Here is a 20,408-nt window from a genome sequence, read left to right as displayed (position 1 = left end):
CCCTTTTACCCCCATTAACCCCTACACTCTTCCCTCTGATTACTGTCAGTTTGTTCTTAATTTAAATGTCTCTGAGTATATTTTGCTTAGTTGTTTGTTTTGTTGATTACGTTCCACTTAAAGGTGAGATCATGTGTTATTTATCTTTCACCATCTGGCTTATTTCACTTAGCATAATGCTCTCCAGTTCCATCCATGCTGTCACAAAGGGTAGGAGCTCCTTCTTTCCTTCTACTGCATAGTATTCCATTGTGTAAATGTACCACAGTTTTTGATCCATTCATTTATTCATGGGCACTTAGGTGGCTTCCAGCAATTGGCTATTGTAAATTGTGCTGCCCTGAACATTGGGGTGCATAGGTTATTTTGATTGGTGTTTCAGGGTTATTAGGATAGAATCCTAGCAGTGGAATGGCCGGGTTAAAAGGCAGTTCTATTTTTACTTTTCTGAGGAAATTCCATACTGTTTTCCACAGTGGCTGCACCAGTCTGCAATACCACCAAGAGTGCACTAGGATTCTCTTTTCTCCACAACCTCTCCAACACATGTTGTTTGTGGATTTGTTTATGATGGCCATTCTCAATGGTGTGAAGTGGTATCTCATTGGGGTTTAATTTGCGTCTCTCTGATGGCTAGGGATGCTGAGCATCTGTTCATATGTCTCTGGACCCTCTGTATGTCCTCCCTGGAGAAGTGTCTTCAAGTTCTTTGCCCATTTTTTTAATTGGGTTGCTTGTCTTCTTAGAGTGGAGTCGTGTGAGTTCTTTACATATTTTGAAAATCAAACCCTTGCCTGAGGTATCATTGGCAAATGTTTTCCCATACAGTTAGTTCTCATTTCATTTTAATGCTGTTTTCTTTAGCCATGCAGAAGCTTTTTATTTTGATGATGTCCCATTTGTTTATTCTTTCCTTTATGTCTCTTGCTCTAGGGGACATATCAGTGAAAATATGCTGTGTGGAATATCTAAGATTTTCCTGCCTATGTTCTCCTGAAGGACTTTCATGGTGTCACAACTTATGTTTAAGTCTTTTATCCATCTTGAATTTATTTTTGTGTATAGTGTAAGTTGGTTATCAAGTTTCATTTTCTTGCATGTAGCTGTCCAACACTCCAAACACCATTTGTTGAAGAGGTTATTTTTGCTCAATTTTATGCTGCTGCCCCCTTTGTCAAATGTTAATTGACCATAGAGAGCTGGGTTTATTTCTGGGCTCTTTATTGTGTTCTGTTGGTCCACGTGTCTGTTCTTATGCCAGTACCAGGCTGTTTTGATTACAGTGGCCTTGTAATACAGTTTGATATCAGATATTGTGATCCCACATACTTTGTTCTTCTTTCTCAAAATTGTTGCAGCTGTTTGGGGTTGTTTATGGTTCCATATACATTTTTGAAGTTTTTGTTCTATATCTTTTCTTCCTTTTCTTCAAGCAGTCCAATTAACATCTCTTGCAGAGCTGGTTTGGTGGAGGTGTATTCTCTCAGCCTTCTTTTGTCTGTGAAACTCCTTATTTGGCCTTCCATTTTAATTGAGAGCCTTGCTGGATACAGTAGTCTTGGTTGCAGGCCTCTAGTTTTCATTACTTGGAATATTCCTTGCCATTCTCTTCTGACTGGGAATGTTTCCATTGAGAAGTCAGCTGCTAGCCTTATCAGGGCTCCCTTGTATGTTATTTCCTGTTTCTCCCTTGCTGCCTTTAAGATTCTCTCTTTGTCTTAGAATTTTGCTGTTTTAATTATGATATGTCTTGAAGTGGGCCTCTTAGGGTTCCTCCTCTTGATTGGGACTCTGTGTTTCCTGTATTTGTGTGACTTTTTCTCTCATCAAACTGGGGAACTTTTCCATTATTACTACTTTTTCAAACAGGTTTTCTATCCCTTGCTCTTCTTCTCCTTCTCGTATCCCTATTAGACCGATATTATTGCGTTTCTTGTTATCTTGCAGTTCCCTTACCTCCTCTCCATTCTTTCTGAGTCTCTTTACATTTCTTTGCTCTTTCTGGGTGTTTATTTCTACCTTGCCCTCCAGCTCTCTGATTTGACCCTCTGCTTCATCCAGCTTGTAATTCCTTCTGGTGTGTTTTTTATTTACGAGATTTTATTGTTCATTTCTTCCTGGTTTTTGTTTATAGTTTCTATTTCCTTTTTCATACTATTCTCACTCAGATCCTTGTAGTTGTCTGTGAGTTCCTTGAGCATCTTTATAACCATTTTGAATTCTATATCTGATAGTTTGCTTACCTCCATTGCATTTAGCTCTTTTAGTGGGGAGTCTTCCATTCCTTTTGATTGCAGGTTCTTTTTTTTTCTCCCCATTTTAGGTGACTATTTTTGTTTGTTTCTGCGCTTCCTGATGCTTTCCTTTGCTAGCTGCTGTCTTTGTAGGGTGAAATTCTATGGTAGGAATTCTATGTGGTTCAGTGGAGTGGTCTCTTTTATCTCCTTGTCTGGATGCTCTAGGTTTGCCCTTTCTTCTGTTTGTGTGGGCTCTCTTATTGTACCTGGGTTTTTACCTTTTGGTGGTTCCTTTGTTGGTGGGTTCTCTCCTCCAGCGGGTATACTGATGTTCGCAGCTCCCACTTATTCTTGTATGTGATAAGTGGCAGGGAGCAGGCAAAATGGATTAAGACAGAGGGACACTATTTTATGGGATTTAAAGTACCAGGAAGTAGAGAAGAGATAGGAGATTCTTTGGATAAGTATAGCATTAACTGTGATATTTCACCCAACTAGCCACTTTTTATAAAAGGTAAAAGAGAGATAAGACTCTTGTAAGAGCGTAGGAGGATTGTGGGGTGAATCCAGAAAACAGAGAGCTTGTGCAAGGTTAGATGATGAAATACAGTGAGAGTAAAGGATAGAAGGTACATGTTGTGTGAGAGAGAATAGAGTTAACCACAACAATAATAATGCTCAGGAATGAAGTGAATGGGATAAGATCAGGGAGGGGTGCTGTGTAGTATGTAAATTGTATGGAACAACAATTATTTACAATAGTACCAGAACAACAATATGTCAAGAAATATATGATTTGTATAACCAGAATATAAAGTACACGATGAAGAGTAGTGTGTTATTGGAACACGAGCAAAGTGATAGATGGAAAATTAAAATACAATAAAGAGAGAATAAGGAAAACCAGTCAAAGAATGAAATTAAACAGAAATAAAATGAGGAAAACTAAACATATAGAAGAGAAATTTAAAAAAATACAAATCAAATAAAAGTGGTAAAAACATGAAAAAAAATAATAATACACATAAACTATAAAATGCCAGCTCTATGGGATAGCAAAGTGACATTTGTCTCAGTTTCTCAATTTTGGGGGTTAGCCTTGTGCTCCCCCTTTGGGTCTGTCTCTAGACCCTTCCTAACTCCATGTCTTATTGTCTCACTTGGGGGAAGAGAAAAAAGGGGAAAAAAAAGAGAGAGGAAAGAAAAACATAAGCCTCTGGCTGACTTGAAACCTGTTCAGCAAGTTCTGCTGGTCTTCCTGGATGCCACAGGAAGAGAGGGCTGGGCTTCGCTTTTCTCCCTTCCTATGGTTTTGAGAGGATGGCAACCAGGTCTGGGTTGCAATATTCGCAGTTGCCCAGCCTACAGCCCAGGTCCTCCATGAGCTGCTAGGCTCAAATCAGCCACTCAGTCTTTGGGAGCAAGCAGCTCAAATCACCCTCAGGGCAAGCCAGCTGCTAGAGAGTTACTCATAGAGCAGCTGCCCACCCTTCTTAACAAGTGCATGGCTTTTCACACAACCCAACTTTCCAACCTGTCCAGAAACTATCTGCGTCAGGGTCTGACACCACCCAACTCCTCCCTTCTCCAGGTGTTGCTCGGCACCCCAATATCTCTGGTGCCAGTGTCCACAGTCCCAGCAGATGTATACCATGTCTGTGTGTCTACCACTTCATCTGTATTCCCCCCAGAAATTTCCAGCATCCAGGTTCCTCCTTGTGCCAAGCTGCCCTCCCTGCTCTGGTAGGGGAGGGAGCTAGTGATCTAACTCTCCTCCCTATATCCTGCAGAAGGCGCCGGGCCAGGGGCCACATTGGCCTTGGTCCCTGCACAGATTCCAGGGACCTTACCATCCCAGCACAATCTCCTCACCATCTGTTTTTCAATGTCCTCTACAATTTTGTCCTCCAAACTTCATATAAGCTGTGATTCCATTGGCTGTTCACTCTGTTCCTCAGGAGATTGGCTAGGTGTTCCAGCTGGGCACTGGAGAACTGGGCTCTGTTCCCACCTACCTCACCGCCATCTTGCCCAAAGTCAAATTTAAAGGCTCACAATATACGCTTTAGTTGACAAAAATCAGTTTTTAAATTAGCCATTTAATTCAGGTCCCCCCCCACTATGAATTTTTTAAAAAGGCTTATCCTTAAGACTACTCATAGGTATTTGATGATATCTTTAAGGAAACTGAGTATCTAGTACTATTTTGAGAGAAAATGTCACATTAAAACAATTTAGGAAAGACTGCCATCAACAGATTTTTAAAAATTAAACTCTTAGAAATTACAGAATCTCTACCGTTCTTCATGGGGCATTGTACTTTTGGGCCTTTTCCTCTCAAAGCAGTGAAAACTTTCCAAACTGGGGCTTAGAAACAAGACATGATTTGACATGGTTATTGCCCTTTAGATACTTCATTCAATCTTAAGCCCCTTAGCAAGCTGTTGTTCTTCACCCAAGGATACAGTATGTTTTAATGGAAAGACCATTGGTTGTGAGATCAGAAGACCTCAATTAATGCCCTGGCATTATTTCCTATCAGTGTGTGTACGAGCAGATTTGTTTAGTCTCTCTGAGCCTTAGTTTGCTCATTTGAAAATAGCAATAAATAATACCTACTTCCCTAGGGTCCTTGTGAAGATTAAAGATGGCATATGTGAAGGCACAGTATAAACAATAAAGTATTATACTTTAAAGAAAGATATCAAATCTTTCTTTAAATCTTTAAGGAAAGAAAATGGAGAATAAATGAATGCCTAAGTAATTGTGAGAGACTATATAAACAGGGTGGGGCAAAAGTAGGTTTACAGTTGTAAATATGCAAAACACAGAGTTTATGCTTATATTATTATTTATTAATTATTACATTATTTGCCATACAAACAACTGTAAAGCTACTTTTGGCCCATCCTATAGAAGGCATAAGTTCTACATGAGAAACTTTAAAATGGAATATATGAAAAGTTATCTCATTTGCTCTATGAGTACTGACTACAGAGTATAACAGATCTCCTTCATATATAAAAATTGTAAGCCTTTTAGTCAAAGTAATTTAAGAAAGATAGCCCTAAGGAAAACCTGTCAGCTACTTTTTACTCATGGCTCTATTTGGCTTCTTTATCAGGGGTTTCTAAATACAACTTGAAGAACAGCCAAGAGACAGTAAAAAATGTACAAATATTACTTTAAATATTTCAAGACCACTTTTAAAAATAGCTAATGGCTTGTCAATATTGTCACATTCCTCGTAATTTGCACATTTTTCCACAAGCAACAAAAAATAAAAGGTGAAGAGGTAAAAAGTAAATATTACTTGCCGAAATTTCACGCTCAAATTCACAGTATGTGATTTACAGGCAAAAAGAAAAGTCTGACTTTCCCCTCTCTGTCTTCCTACAAAAGTGAACTTTATTTACATGGAGAGAGAGACACACACACAGAGAACTGTTATTAAAAAAAAAACAAACATATTTTCCCTCCACTTAAATGTACCAAATGAAACAGTAATCAAAAGTAAAAATCTCCCAGGGTCTCTGCATTTTTCTGAATTCTCTCATCTGCAAAGCACTCTAATCTGTCTCTAGCTCGTAAGCCTACCTCCTCTCCAAAGGGAAAAGCACCAGGAAAAGCACAAACCCTCTCTCTCCCTAACCATCTGAGGCACAGGAAAAAAGATTTTCAAATAAGGGAATAAAACAAAAGCAAACAAAACCTTGTTTGTTTTTTTCATAAAAGGATATGGTGTACAACAGGGTCTGAATTCAGGGCGTCACCCATAGAGGAATCTTATGCCTATGAAGTCATCCCTAATTATGGAGTTTGACTAAACAATACAGCAATTATGAAACCACTCCACTGCCTCATTTGACTGTGCTTAATCCTGAACACAAATCTTTGTAGAGAAAGGTGTACCTGCAAATAACTACCTGAAACTATTACTCAAATTCTGAAAGGTATTTGTAGGGAATGAGGAGGGTGCCTGTTTTCATCCTCTAAGATGCTTTACTTTAGGAATGGAGCTGACTGAATAATCTATTTACTAATCTGTCATTCATTACCATGTGGGCCAAGAGGCAGGGCACACACATTGGGAATCTCATCTGTGGGTAATGAAGAGTTGATAATGAACTTTGTATTTTTTTTCTTGAAATTGAAAGGCAACTAAAAGAAAATAGCAGGGAATATATCACCATAGACTATCCTAGCCATGAGTATGCCAGGTAAATAGAACTGGGAAAGCAAGGCTGATTACTTAAATCAGAGATTTGGCAACACACACTTAAGCTAGTATCATGAAGAGAGCAACAAAGAGTGGACAAAACATGGAAGAATCTATTATTTTATACTATAAATGAAAAGAAACACCAACAGAGTCACTGCTATGTGTGAAAATTCAACAGTGATCAACAAAAACAGGTGTGTCTTTATCCCCTTCCTCCATCCCAAACAGGCAGGGCTTTGGAACACCCACACTTCACATACCTACCTGTATCAACAGAAACTGCCACCCTGCCTCCTCCCTAGTTATGCAAGTCAACAGCACTAGTCTCCAGGTCAGATGGGCGTGCAACACTCTGTGAGCTACAGCTCACCTACTCTTACTATGCTTACTCAAGCTCCAATCCCATGTTTCCAAATGACTTCAGAAGATTTCAGCTTGAATGTTTACCACATTCATTCACCCACTTATTTATTTATAGCCAAGCCTTAATTAAAGACTTAGTATGTACCAGGCAGTGTTGGGTACTGCAAATATAGAAAGTTAGGAGACAAAGTCCCCTTTTCTCAAAGAGCTTACTGTCTAGTGGGGGAAACATGGAAAAAAAAAAGACATAGCATTAGTGCTATCATATTTACTGAGTGGTAGGCATCAGGAAAAGTTTTCCAGAGCAGGTAAGTTTTGAACTTTATCTTAGAATGTAAGTAAGGACTATCTCAGACAGATATCACTGATAAAGGCATTCTAGGCACAAATAAAGAGAAGAGTACTTTTTGGAGATGGAGAAAGACAGTGTGGTTGGAGCATTGTGCCTAGGGTTTGTGACACACATAACTGGAGCAGAAGGTCAGGGTCCAATTCAGAAGGGCTACAGTCAAAATCTGGACTTGAGACCTGACTGATGTGGCTCAGTGTGTTGGACATCACCCAGCAAACCAAAACGTCTCCAGTTCTATTCTGTCAGGGCACGTGCCTTGCTTGCAGGCCAGGTTCCTGGTTGGGGGCATGCAAGAGGCAACTGAGATTTATGATTCTCTCACACATGGATGTTTCTCTCCCTCCCTTTCTCTCACCTTTTCCCTTTCTCTAAAAATAAATTTAAAAATTCTTTTTTTTAATTAATTAATTTATTTTTATTCGGTTACAATTTTCTGCATTTTCTCCCCATCCCTCCACCCCACCCCAGCCAGTCCCACCTCCCTCCCCCACCTCTCCCCTCCCCCTTGATTTTGTCCTTGTGTCCTTTATAGTAGCTCCTATAGACCCCTCTCCCCACTAGTTCTTCAAAAAATATAGACTTGAGCCTCTGGCCAAGGGAGAAGGAAGCTCAGTGAGGAGGATTCCAGTCAAGAAAGTCTTTTAATGTCTACAACTGTACTTATTGCTACGTTATTTCCTCCCCTTTCAAGTATCTCTCCTGGTAAATCAGGTTTCCTTTTCAACTTCCCCACCTTCCTCAGTCTCCAGCTTTACAAATTTGGCCACAATAGACAGAGGGGTAAAATCAATCACTAAGCATTCTGGGTTCTTCCATCATACTCTTTTATCATATCATGTCTGGCCTACTCCAAAAGGCTTTTGTAGCTAATCTATCTAGTCTTGTCTCTTTCCAATGTATTTTTTACACTGCTAATTTCCTGAACAGATCTCTGATATATTCCATTCAAAAGAAAGTCCCAACTTTGAAGCACAACATCCAAGGCTCTACACTTTTCTACATTGATACCTGCCTATCTCCCTAATGTTACTGCCTATTACATGCAGTGCACCCTTGAATCACACTCCATAAAGATGCCCCACTCCCCAAACAGACCCTGTATTTCCTCACCTCCAGTCCTCCTGTATATAATGCTCCTCAGCCACTTCCTATCTATTCTTCAAGAGCATTTTTCAAAAAGATTTTATTATTTTTTTTTAGAGAGAGAGGAAGGGAAGGAGAAAGAGAGAGAGAAACATCAATGTGTGGTTGCCTCTCACATGCCCCCGACTGGGGACCCGGCCTGCAACCCAGGCATGTGCCCTGATCAGGAATCTAACCAGCGACCTTTTGGTTTGCAGGCCAGCACTCAATCCACTGAGCCACAACAGCCAGGGCTCTTCAAGAGCATTTTTTAAAAAGATTTTATTTCTTTGTTTTTAGAGAAAGAGGAAGGGAGGGAGAAAGAAAGAGAAACATTAATCGGTTGCCTCCCACACTAGCCCTGACCTGGGACTGAACCCGCAATCCAGGCATGCGCCCTGACCAGGAATCAAACCATTGTTCTTTAGCTTTGCAGGATGATGCCCAACCAACTGAGCCACACCAATCAGGACTTTAAGAGCAGTTTTAAGAAAGAATCTTCAGACTGTCCCCATCTGAGACCAAAAATTCTCTCTTCCCAGTACTTTCACAAAACTGTGTTTCTTCTATTACAGTCAGTTCTGGATTCTTTCAGATGGCTGTAATTTTAAATACTTTGTTTTACTTTCAGACCATGTGTACCAATTTTTGAATGGGAAAATATAGTCACCACAGTGATAGCATTTAATACTATTATACTAAGTTCTTTTATGGCAGGTACCATATCCCATTCATCCTCATATTCCCAGCCCCTATCACAGTGTCTCTGGAGTAGGTAATAATAATAGTTAAGGCAATATAATAACATATCATTTTAAGTTTGTATTACAGCAGCTAACATTTATAGAGGACTTATATTTTACATGGACTATACTAAATGCTTTATATACATTATGCATGCTACTTCTCAGAAAGCCTATATGAACCAGGTGATATTGTTATTACAATTTTACAGAAAAGCCAACGGGCTTAGAGAATTTGAGTAACTTGCATAAAGTCACATAGTAAGAGAGGTAGAGCCAGGTCTCAAACCCAGGTCTGCCTAACACCAAAGTCAGTATTCTTAATCATTAATGCTATATAGCCTCCTCAACAAACACTTACTGAATGACTTTATTTCATCAACAAGACTACAAACTTTAATATTAGAGTAGAAATACAGCTTATTCATCTTTATTCACTTGGTATAATGCATGGACACGGTGCATTCTCAATAAATATCTTTTGAATTAAAAAAAACCCACAACTAGTACCTACAACTATTTTGATCATGTCAGTTCCCTTTTAGGAAGCTACAATTGCTTATGCCTAAACAGGTATCTAAATCTCTACCTGACATTCCAAGGTCCTCTAGAGCGGCCCTATTAGTGACCTCTAACCAACTTTACCTTTCAACAACACTCAGTAGCTTTTGTTTCATCCTGCCCCTCCCTATTTCCCTCTCTCTAGGGAAAAAACCCCTCTGTACATATAACTCTCACATTTATAATGCTCTCCCCCTTTTCTTCTCTTCCTATCCAAATTCTACTCAATCTTCAAGGTTCAGCAGAAGCCTCATCCTCTCCCAAACCATGTTTCCTAATGACTCCACCTCTGCTCTTTTTCTTCAATTCTCACAGCATTGAAAATCTTGCCACAAAACTTAGCAATTTAATTATAGACTTCTGCCTATACTTATATAAGTGGACATGAGGACAGTTGAGCTGGGATATCCACCATTCTATTAGATTCAGTTCATCTGCCTCCTCCACACAGATCCTCAGATTTGGTCAAAGAGAATAATCTGCCCCAATAAAAGAGAACCATTCTTTTATCAACAGCTCATAAATATTTGCCTAACCACTTGATCTTCAAGTCTTAGTTCAAAATTGTTTCTCAAGAACAGAGTCTAAACTTAATTTTCCTCTCTTGTACTCCAACAGTAATCTATTGCTGGATGCTAGGTACAGAGACATGGCTCAAAAATTACTCCAACTACCTGCCACGTTTCAAGGGTAGGAATAATTCCCAGCATGCCCAATATCCAATGATTACTGAAATTGTATTAGGGAAGAAACAAGAGCCTAGGGACTTTTAGAAACAAGAGTTAAGGGACTTTGCCCAGGATAGAGCAATGCAGCAAATGCAAAATTAAAAGCGTATGTATGAGAGAAGGCAATTAACTACTCTTACCATAAAAACAAATTCAAAGAGGCTATATACACATTACTTTGTGGAAAGAAGGCTCATGCCTATTAGAGCCATTGGAATAATTTCAAAGCCCCTAACAAACACAACCAAGCTATTTAGAAGTATGAATGGTTGTCAGAAAATAGAGAGGGACCTCTCTCTACCAAATATTTACTTGTTTTCATTAAAGGATAAGGGATTGACTTAGTCCTTGAACTGAAATCACCAAAACTATAATTGTGCAAAACACACTGAATGTAGGCAAAAGATTCAGCAAAGATTATATGAGATCTGTCCAGAAAAAGCCCAGCCATTATTAATAAAACAAGAATGGTTTGTGTGACATCAATGTAACCTGGCAGCCAAGGAGAATGGACTGGAATGTGCAAGTGTGAACAATGATGACTTCACCAGACTAGTCAGTGGGGCAGTAGATGCCATTGAGTGAGCATGTGTACTGTGTGGCCATCGTATTCAAAAGGTCTGAGTACAGCAACGGATCTGCATCAAAATTTGCATTAAGCTTGAACATTCCTCCGTGGAAACTATTCAAATGATTCAGAAGGGCACAGCTATGGGCAAATGATGATGGGCCATTTCATCATGACAATGTGCCCACTTATGCATCATACCTCGTGCAGAGTTTTTTGGTGAAACATCAATCACTATGGTGACTCAGCACCCCTGCAGCTCATATTTGGCACCCTGCAACTTCTAACATTTCCCAAAACTAAAATCACCTTTGAAAGGGAAGAGATTTCAGACCATCGATGAGATTCAGGAAAATATGATGGGGCAGCTGATGGCGACTGGGAGAACTGTATGCGGTCCCAAGGTGCCTACTTTGAAGGGGACTGAGGCATCATTGTCCTATGTACAATGTTTCTTATATCTTCTTCAATAAATTTCTCTATTATTCCTATTACATGGCTGGATACATTCTAGACAGACTACATATATACTGCAAAAGTTATTTCTTAAAAGCACTGGTGTATACTGATCAGACAACAGAAAGAAATAAAAGGCATCCAAATTGGAAAAGAGGAAGTAAAATTATCATAATTTGCAGATGACATGATAGTGTACTTAGAAACTCCTACAGACTCCACCAAAAAACCACTCGACCTAATAAGTGAATTTGGCAAAACAGCAGGATACAAAGTCAATATACAGAAATAAAAGGTAAAAGGTATTTTTGTACACCAACAGTGAAATATCAGAAACAGAAATCAGGAAAAAAATCCCATTTGATATAGCAACAAGAAAAATAAAGTACCAAGGAATAAACCTAACCAAGGATGTAAAAGACCTATACTCAGAAAACTATACAACATTGAAGAAAGAAACTAGGGAAGATACAAACAATGGAAGCATATACCATGTTCATGGACTGGAAACATTAACATCATCCCAATGTCCATACTACCCAAAGCAATTTATAGATTCAATGCAATCCCTATTAAAATACCAATAACATATTTCACAGCTATAGAACAAACATTTCAATAATGTATATGGAACTGTAAATGACCCCGCATAGCTACAGAAATTTTGAGAAAGAACAAAGTAGCGGGGATCACAATACCTGACATCAAACTATATTACAGGTTCACAATAATCAAAATAGTCTGGTACGGGCATAAGAAGAGACACATAGATAAATAGAACAGAATAGAGAGCCCAGAAATAAACCCAAGTCTCTATGTTAAATTAATATTCAATAAAGGAGGCAGAAGCATAAAATGGAGTAAAAATAGCCTCTTCAACAACTCATGTTGGGAGACCTAGACAGCTACATACAAAAAAATGAAACTCGACCACCAACTTATATCATATACAAAAAAGAACTCAAGACGGACAAAAGACTTAAATATAAGTTGTGACACCATAAAAGTCCTAGAGGAGAACATAAGCAAGAAAATCTCAGATATTCCATGCAGCCATATTTTCACTGATACGTCATCTACAGCAAGGGACATAAAGGAAAGAATAAACAAATGGGACTTCATTAAAATAAAAAGCTTCTACATGGTTAAAGAAAACAGCATTAAAATGAAAAGAGAGCCAACTATATGGAAAAACAGATTTGCCAATGGTACCTAGGACAAGGGTTTGATATGCAAAATATATAAAGAACTCACACAACTCCACTCCAGGAAGAAAAACAACTCAATTAAAAAATGGACAAAGGACCTGAACAGAATTTCCCCAAGGAGGACATACAGAGGGCCTAGAGACATATGAAAATATGCTCACCATCATTAGCCATCATAATTAAATTAAAACCACAACGAGATACCACTTCACACAGGTGAGAATGGCCATCATAAACAAATCAACAAACAACAAGTGCTGGCAAGGCTGTGGAGAAAAGGGAACCCTAGTGCACTGTTGGTGGGAAGGCAGACTGCTGCAGCCACTGTGGAAAACAGTATGGAATTTCCTCAGAAAACTAAAAATGGAACTGCCTTTTGATCCTGCAATTCCACCTTACACCTTAAGAGTCCTGAAACACCAATCCAAAATAACCTATGCACCCCAATGTTCATAGCAGCACAATTAACAATAGCCAAGTGCTGGAAGCAATGTAAGTGCCCATCACTAAATGAATGGATCAAAAACTGTGGTACATTTACACAATGGAATACTATGCAACAGAAAGAAAGAAGGAGCTTATACTCTTTGCAACAGCATGGATGGATCTGGAGATCATTTTGCTAAGTGAAATAAGCCAAGGCATGAATGACAGATACCATATGATCTCACCTATAAGTGGAACCTAAGCAACAAAACAAACAAGCAAGCAAAATATAACCAGAAACAGTGAAGTAAAGAACAAACTGACAGTAATCAGAGGGGAGGTGGGAGGGGAGAATGGGGGAAGAAGGGGGAAAGGTTGTCAGGAACATGTACAAAGGACACAACAACAAAGCCAAAGGGGGGTAGGATCGAGGGTGGGAGGTGGGGATGGCTGGGGTGCGGGGGACTGGTGGGGGAAAATGGAGACAACTGTACTTGAACAATAATAAAAGAAAAGAGGGAAAAATACCCACTGGTGTTAATTGAGTACTGACAATAAAACAGGCTATACTTCTTAAAAATTAGGACACAAATGTTTACTTTTTATTGGCACATTCACTCCTATATATGACATGCTTCTGCTTCACTGTATTTAATATTGCTTCATTTCAGACTCTTACCATGAATGACCACTCCCATTGTATCAGTGCTAATAACGTAGTATAAACATAACCAAACACTCAGGTATCTATGTGATTTACTTTTCATTTTAGGAATTTTTTCATGCATAAGCCATCACTATGGTACACATAGTTTTTTAGTGATTAGTTATGTATCTTTCTCAATTTAATGATTTGTTACTCTTCAAGTCAAAACAACTGAGTAGAACTCTAAATGCCTTCACATTTGTCAGAGGTTCCTCGTCCTGAAAGTTTAGGAAAGGTTAAAGCAGAAGAAAGAAGTGGTAAAGGATTTTACTGTTTATTACTTTAGCACCTCAGCATTATTAAAAATTGCTTACTGTATTCAATGTGAACAGAAAACCTCTATGAAATCAATATTCAACATGTACAATATACTTTACTTAGCAAGGTTGTTTTTTAAGCCTAGATCTGGTAATTATACTTGACATTTCAGCTGCAAATTGGTAAAACTAAACAGGGGTCACTGCTAGATACTCCCAAATAAAACTACCAGTAGTTTCCCAAGAGGCACTGTTATATATGATGTTAGGTTATACAGTATTCATGACTAAAAAAAAATAAAGCAACTGGCCCTGCTTGGTGTGGCTCAGTGGGTTGAGCATTGTCTCTCAAGTCAAAAGGTCACCAGGTTGATTTCATGGTCAGGGCACATGCCTAGGTTTCAGGCCAGGTCCCCGAATTGGTGTGTGCGTGAGGCAACCGATGGATGTTTCTCTTGTGCATCAATGTTTCTTTCCTTCTCTCTAAAAATACATACATACATAAAATCTTAAGGAAAGAATAAAGCAACAGGCTGACGGAACATAAATCTAGATATATTTAGCACAACGCTTCTTCCACAATTAATTTAGATGAAAATAAGACAAACACAAAACGTAACATTTCAAGTTAACACACCATTTGAGAGACATTTGTGAAGTGACCTGAAAATCTTTAGGTACTATTTCCATGATAAAATATGTTTCAAATTCTCAATCAATTGAGAAATAAACATTTGAAGGCTCTATCCTTGAGTGAAGGCTAACTCTGCCCTTTATCCAATCACAAGTCACAGGCAATATATAACTGAAATTTTTCCCTGGGTTCATCCAAGAACTTTAAGGAGACTTAAACACTAGCTTACTGTTTAATTTGAAGAAGAGACTGCTATCTCCTGCATGTATACTGCTCCAACAACCTCAGAGGATGCCTAAGAGAAGTATGAAGGGTCATTATTGTAAGAAGGGCAGGGGAGCATAGATGGCTGTTATTTGCAAAGTCATGTGTAGGGGACTGTACAGAGTTAAATCACGCTATGTTAGTCCTCTTCCTACCTCTCTCATATTTACAACTATGTCACCTCAAATTTTGTTTGTATTGTTTACAAGGAGATGCACCATAAAGTCACAGTTGCTAACCACTAACTCCCTTTCCCCAATTCCCATAGCCCCTTTCAGTGCATGAAGACCATCTACTTCTCTATCTCCTCAACTAGTCTGTGAGCTCCTTGAAGACAGGGTTGGTACCTTATTTGACTTTGTATCTTGGCCCACAATAAGCACCTATGAAATGTTTGTTGAATAAACCCTCATGGAGGCAAGTAGAGAAAGTGAACTTAAACATAATGCAGGCTAGACAGTTGTCCATGTAGTTTTAAAAATGCGTACTCTGTTAGAGAAAGCTGTGAACAAAATAGTCAAGAGATTGTAATGTTCCCACATTCTTCACATACAATTGGCCTGTTAGTATGCTTTAACTATCTACTCTTGATTAATACTTCAAGATACTACAAAACTCTTCAAGATGTTTGCAACCAGTCCTTTGAATGTAGGTGGGAGTCAAATGGAAAGATTGCTTTCAGAAACATTTTTTATGTGCAACAATTTTGGCAATCAAGCAGCACATCTCACCTTTACAATACACATCATGTACAAATTACATTTTGACAAACCTGCAATTTATAGATAAAAGTAAGATTTACAAATAAATGCAAATTGCTTCAAAGGAAGGTATACTTAAATTTTTATTATAAAAATTTTCAATATATACAAAGTAAGAGAAAATAGTACAACAAACGTGCATAAACCCATCATCCAGAGTCTGCATTTATCAGGAATTTCCCACAACTGTTTCATCACTACTTCTTCCTGTTCCTTCTCCTGTTTTTCCCTCCCTTCCTCCCTCTTCTGCATCATAAAGTATTTTAATGCAAACCCCAGAGACCCCAGGATTTCATTTTCTAGAAATACATTTATTCTAGTCTAGAATCTATCATAAGCTAGATTCTAGTTGATCTTTTTTTTCCCCAAGCACCTGTGAGTCACTTAAATCCCAAAGGGTACCTAAGTCTGTGTCATTCCCTGGAAGAATATCCAATACCTCCATTTTAAGTAAACGTTTCCTTTCTTTTTTTTTTTTTTTTTTGTACTTCATTAAAAAGGATAAGATCTTTAAGCAATGGCTATTTAAAAATAAGTTAATAACTTTTCCAATAATAGAAACATTCAATTCAATTTAATCAGATTGAAGACATTCTTTAAATTCTTGCCAGACAAGAATTTTGTAGATATTTAATGTACCTCTTAATTACATTCTTAAAGCCCCTTTGCTTGTGATAAAGAGTACTATATCAAACCCAAAGACAACAAAATAATACCACTCCTTCACCCTTGTTTACAAAGCTAAAGTGTATTAAGTGCTTGGATTGAAATAGTGTACTTTCCTTTTTAAAAGGTCTAGTCCCTTCTGTATTTGGTAAGTAAACCTTGACATGTTAAAAAATACCAGAATATTTTATGAAAAATGTACCTGCTGCTAATGAAATTAGTTAATCTTCACACGTGATGGGTATTTCCATTCTCCTTGCCTTAGAAAATTAACATTGAAGCTAAAAGCTACCTATACACACGCATACCCCCCACAAGGCAAGATCAGACTAGCTAATATGCTTCACCTCAAACTAAATATTATGATGTACAACTCAGAAATTAGTAGAGATACAATTTCAGCTTAGAGTTTGAGCTAAGTTGAGAGCTTATTTATTAGTCAGTGAAAGTATGTTCTGCAGTGTTACATACCCTGCTTATATGGTTCTCAAATATAATACTTGTTAATTGGAAACTAGATTCTTTTGTTTCATACTTCACTTTTTACTTCATACAGGTGTACTAAGTGCAACCACTCTGAGACGTTACCCTTAACTCAGAGTTGGGATTTATAGAACTAACTATATTAAAATATGGAGAAATGAAACTTATAGGATTACCATGTAATGGAAAACCCTGGTGATTTTGTAAGCATCAAAATCACTTATCACCACTATGTTATAACACTACTAAAATCTCATCACCAAAGGTTTTCATTTATTTTGTAAAGTATAAATAAACATTAGGACAATGGTTTGTATAGGCAATTTTGTAAGAGTAGAATACCAATTTAATCAAGACATGTTGTCATGACAACTACACCTCATCCTCTATTTCACAGAATATAGAAAAACCATTTAACAGGGATCAAAGGCATTTGAAATTCTACCCTATCCTACCCCACCAACCCCCCACCCCCCACCGCTGCACAAAATATAGAGTAATAGTTTCTGTTATGTAAACCTTTGGTCATGTAACTTGATACATATGGCTATATAATTAGGATTTCAAAACCAATTTTTAAAAAGTACAAAGTCCCTAAAATTGTCTCACAAATAAAGAAAAGACAGAATATATAGAGAACAGGTTAGATCTAAACTTCAAAAATTTCTCTTAAATTGGATTCTATTGTAATAAATAAAGGGTCTCTAAATGCTTAACTACCTTTGAAGTAAATCTGTGCTTAAATATTCAGTAACCTAAAAGTTAGAGCCTAACATAATAATAATAAAATAGTTACCCTTCTGCGAAGACCAGAGGAAACCTGTTTGTTTCTCGCAGCACTAATAGACGGAACCTCCCATGCTCAGAATGCCAATCTGGAAACCCAACATTCTTCTTACAATTGCAACTTCAGAGAGCAAGTCATAACACTTCCTGCTAGAAAAAGAGAACACCCTGACAAAAGAATGATACAACACTTACCAATTCCCTTCCTGCCTGCCTGCCTCACAGTGTTTTTGCCATCATTCCAGCACCACTGAAATCATGCAAAAACACCAGGGAATTTAAAGTTGGTTCAGGTCAAATAGATACAACCCACATACCTATTTAGAGTTTGAACATTAGCCAAGTAACCTGCTTATTTTAGAAGACATGGATGGAAGCAGCCTGTCCCCAGTACCCAAGTCATTAGTATATTACTTAGGAGAGCTAACTCTCAGGCCACTTATGTTCTCTATTATTCATTTTGATCCAAACTCATTCATACTTTCGTAAAACATTTACCCTCTGTGAGCCAGGTGTTGCAGCATTTATTGTGAGTATCTACTGCACCTGTATTCTGTTGAAATGTAAGCTGTTAAGTGTAGGAATTTTATTTTCTGCCAGTGTCGCATATAGGAACTAAGCCAATACTTCAACTGAATTTTCCACTGAGAGGCAAGACTGCAGAGCAGTTAAGAGCTCTAGAGCCAGATTGGGTTCAATCTGGTTTGACAATTTTCTAGCTATGCATGTTCTTAGGCACGTTTCTTAAGCTCTTGTGCCTGTTTTCACATCCAGGAATGATAATAGTAACTACTTCACATAATAGTAAACTACCTTGTACGTTGTTGTGATGCTTAAGTGATTTAATGTCTGTTCAATCTGTTTAGATCATAACCTGCCACAAAACAAGCATTTTATATGTGATCATTGCTATTCTTTTTTTTTAAAGATTTTATTTATTTATTTTCAGACAGAGGGGAAGGGGAAGGAGAAAGAGAGGGAGAGATACATCAATGTGTGGTTGCCTCTCACGTGCCCTACTGGGGACCTGGCCCAAAACTCAGGCATGTGCCCTGACTGAGAATTGAACCAGCAGCCCTTTGGTTCACAGGTCAGTGCTCAATCCACTGAGCCACATCAGCCAAGGTGATCACTACTGTTCTTGTTATCGAAATTGTCTTTTTAACTGGCATAGCCAATTCTAATCAGTGAATTGCTAAATTAACCAACTGGTTTGTGGGGAGTGCCATTTATGGGAGAGAACAGAAAATCAACAGGAGTGACACACTAGACTCAGGAGACCATGTCTAACACTGAAAAAAATCATTTGGAAAAAAATGGAGTGCAATGGGAGCATCAGAGCCTTAGGAGGCTGACAAATTTGAAGTCTGTGTGACCTTGAACAAATTACTTAGCTTCTCTGAGCCCCATGTTCATATCTATAAATGTGGAGCTAATTCCATAAGCTTCATAAGATTGCTATGATGATTAAGTGAGACAATATAAGTATAGAAGAGGATCTGGCTCCAGCAAGGCGCTTAGTAAGTGGCAGCCACTATTATAATGTACCTGGGATACAACAGGCATAACATCATCTGCTCTATCTGCCTAATAGGAATGAAAGTGAGATAATAGTACTCCAGTCCTTTATAAATAATATAAAGCAAACACAGTGAAACATTTTATCATAATATATTGATTTCCCAGAATAAGGAGGCGACTCACACTGCATCCACTTGTGAAAAGTATCTGATAGTCCACGTTAAGAAGGCAGAGTGTTCTCCTGTCCTCATCACTAACCACCATTAGCAGACACTGGATTACATTTTATCTCCTTAATAGAATAACTTTAACTTATCTCATCAATCACAAAAACCCCATAAAACATTAAGAGGCAACACAATCCAGAACAGAAGGAATATAGTGGCAGGAGCCAGAGGACATGTTTTCCCAGGTCTTTGTTGCTGACTCACTGCATGAAGCCTGTTCAACTTTCCCAAGTCTCAATTTCACCATTTGTAAACCAAGCATAGCACTATCTGACTTCTGCATATCAGGGAATATATGAGATAGCAAGTAATTCTCAAGCACTTGAGCTACCTGGAAGGATATACATGTATGTATTATCATGCAATTTACAGAGAAAATCAGGGCACAGGCAATTGCCTCAGGTAAGAAGACAGTATCAGCATTAGATCAGAGACATTGGGTTTCTCCAGCCTTACTTTTTCTTCAGCCAAACTTGTCACTTCAAACCACTTAGATGGGTCTGTCTCAAGTGCTATTAACTTCCTCAATGATAGGCTACCTAGAAATGGCGGCTTCCTTGACTTTCCCTTTCTTGTTCATCTGGAATGTATATGCTTTCTAGCTTTCTGAACTCTAAGGCTCATCTTTGATCATTGTGAAGCCTGTCAACCAACACTAAGTCGCTGATTTTAAAATCTATTCACCATATTATTACAGAATTCATTTAAACTACAAAACATTGTGGTCAAATTTCTAGGAATGTGTACCCCTTCAGAAGTGCATAGCATCTACTTATTAACCACTACAACATTTCCTAAAAGACTGTCCTATCACATCGATAGTTTAACCAGTTTTCATCTTTGGTCCATTTTGTAACCTTCTAAATGTTTCACTCATCATCTGAGGTAGTGTGTGCTGTGTGGGGTGGGTGGGAGGAGGAGTGTTTGTGTATGTGCACGTGTGTGTGTATTAACAGAATTTGTATTTTTACTATGGGTAATGAAAATTGGTTTTGGAATAGAGGATGATGACAAGGGTTGTGTAATACATTTCACAGTTTTATAAACAGGCCACAAAATGAAAACAACTTTTACACTTTATTTCAAATTCATCATGATGAATGCTGAGGAAAGCCTA

The 20,408-nt window shown here is 38.2% G+C and overlaps 1 protein-coding gene across 7 annotated transcripts in view; it reads right to left on the bottom strand.

The window, feature by feature from the left end:
• Positions 1–20,408, bottom strand: part of PLS3 (plastin 3) — a 107,482-nt gene that overhangs the window by 49,550 nt on the left and 37,524 nt on the right. For 2 of the 7 annotated variants that reach the window (XM_053917308.2, XM_071220236.1), the window contains exon 2: positions 17,554–17,690. The exons of 4 other annotated variants lie outside the window; for them this stretch is intronic. The gene's annotated coding sequence lies outside the window, so the exon portion shown is untranslated. Of the gene's footprint in view, positions 1–17,553; positions 17,694–20,408 lie in introns of all 7 variants that reach the window. One more of the 7 variants, XM_053917307.2, reaches the window with a different exon arrangement.

This window comes from Desmodus rotundus, chromosome X, assembly GCF_022682495.2.
Source record: "Desmodus rotundus isolate HL8 chromosome X, HLdesRot8A.1, whole genome shotgun sequence".
NCBI classification, from domain to species: Eukaryota; Metazoa; Chordata; class Mammalia; order Chiroptera; family Phyllostomidae; genus Desmodus; species Desmodus rotundus.
Note: the sequence above shows the minus strand (reverse complement) of the source record. Positions and strands in the feature narration are given on the sequence as shown.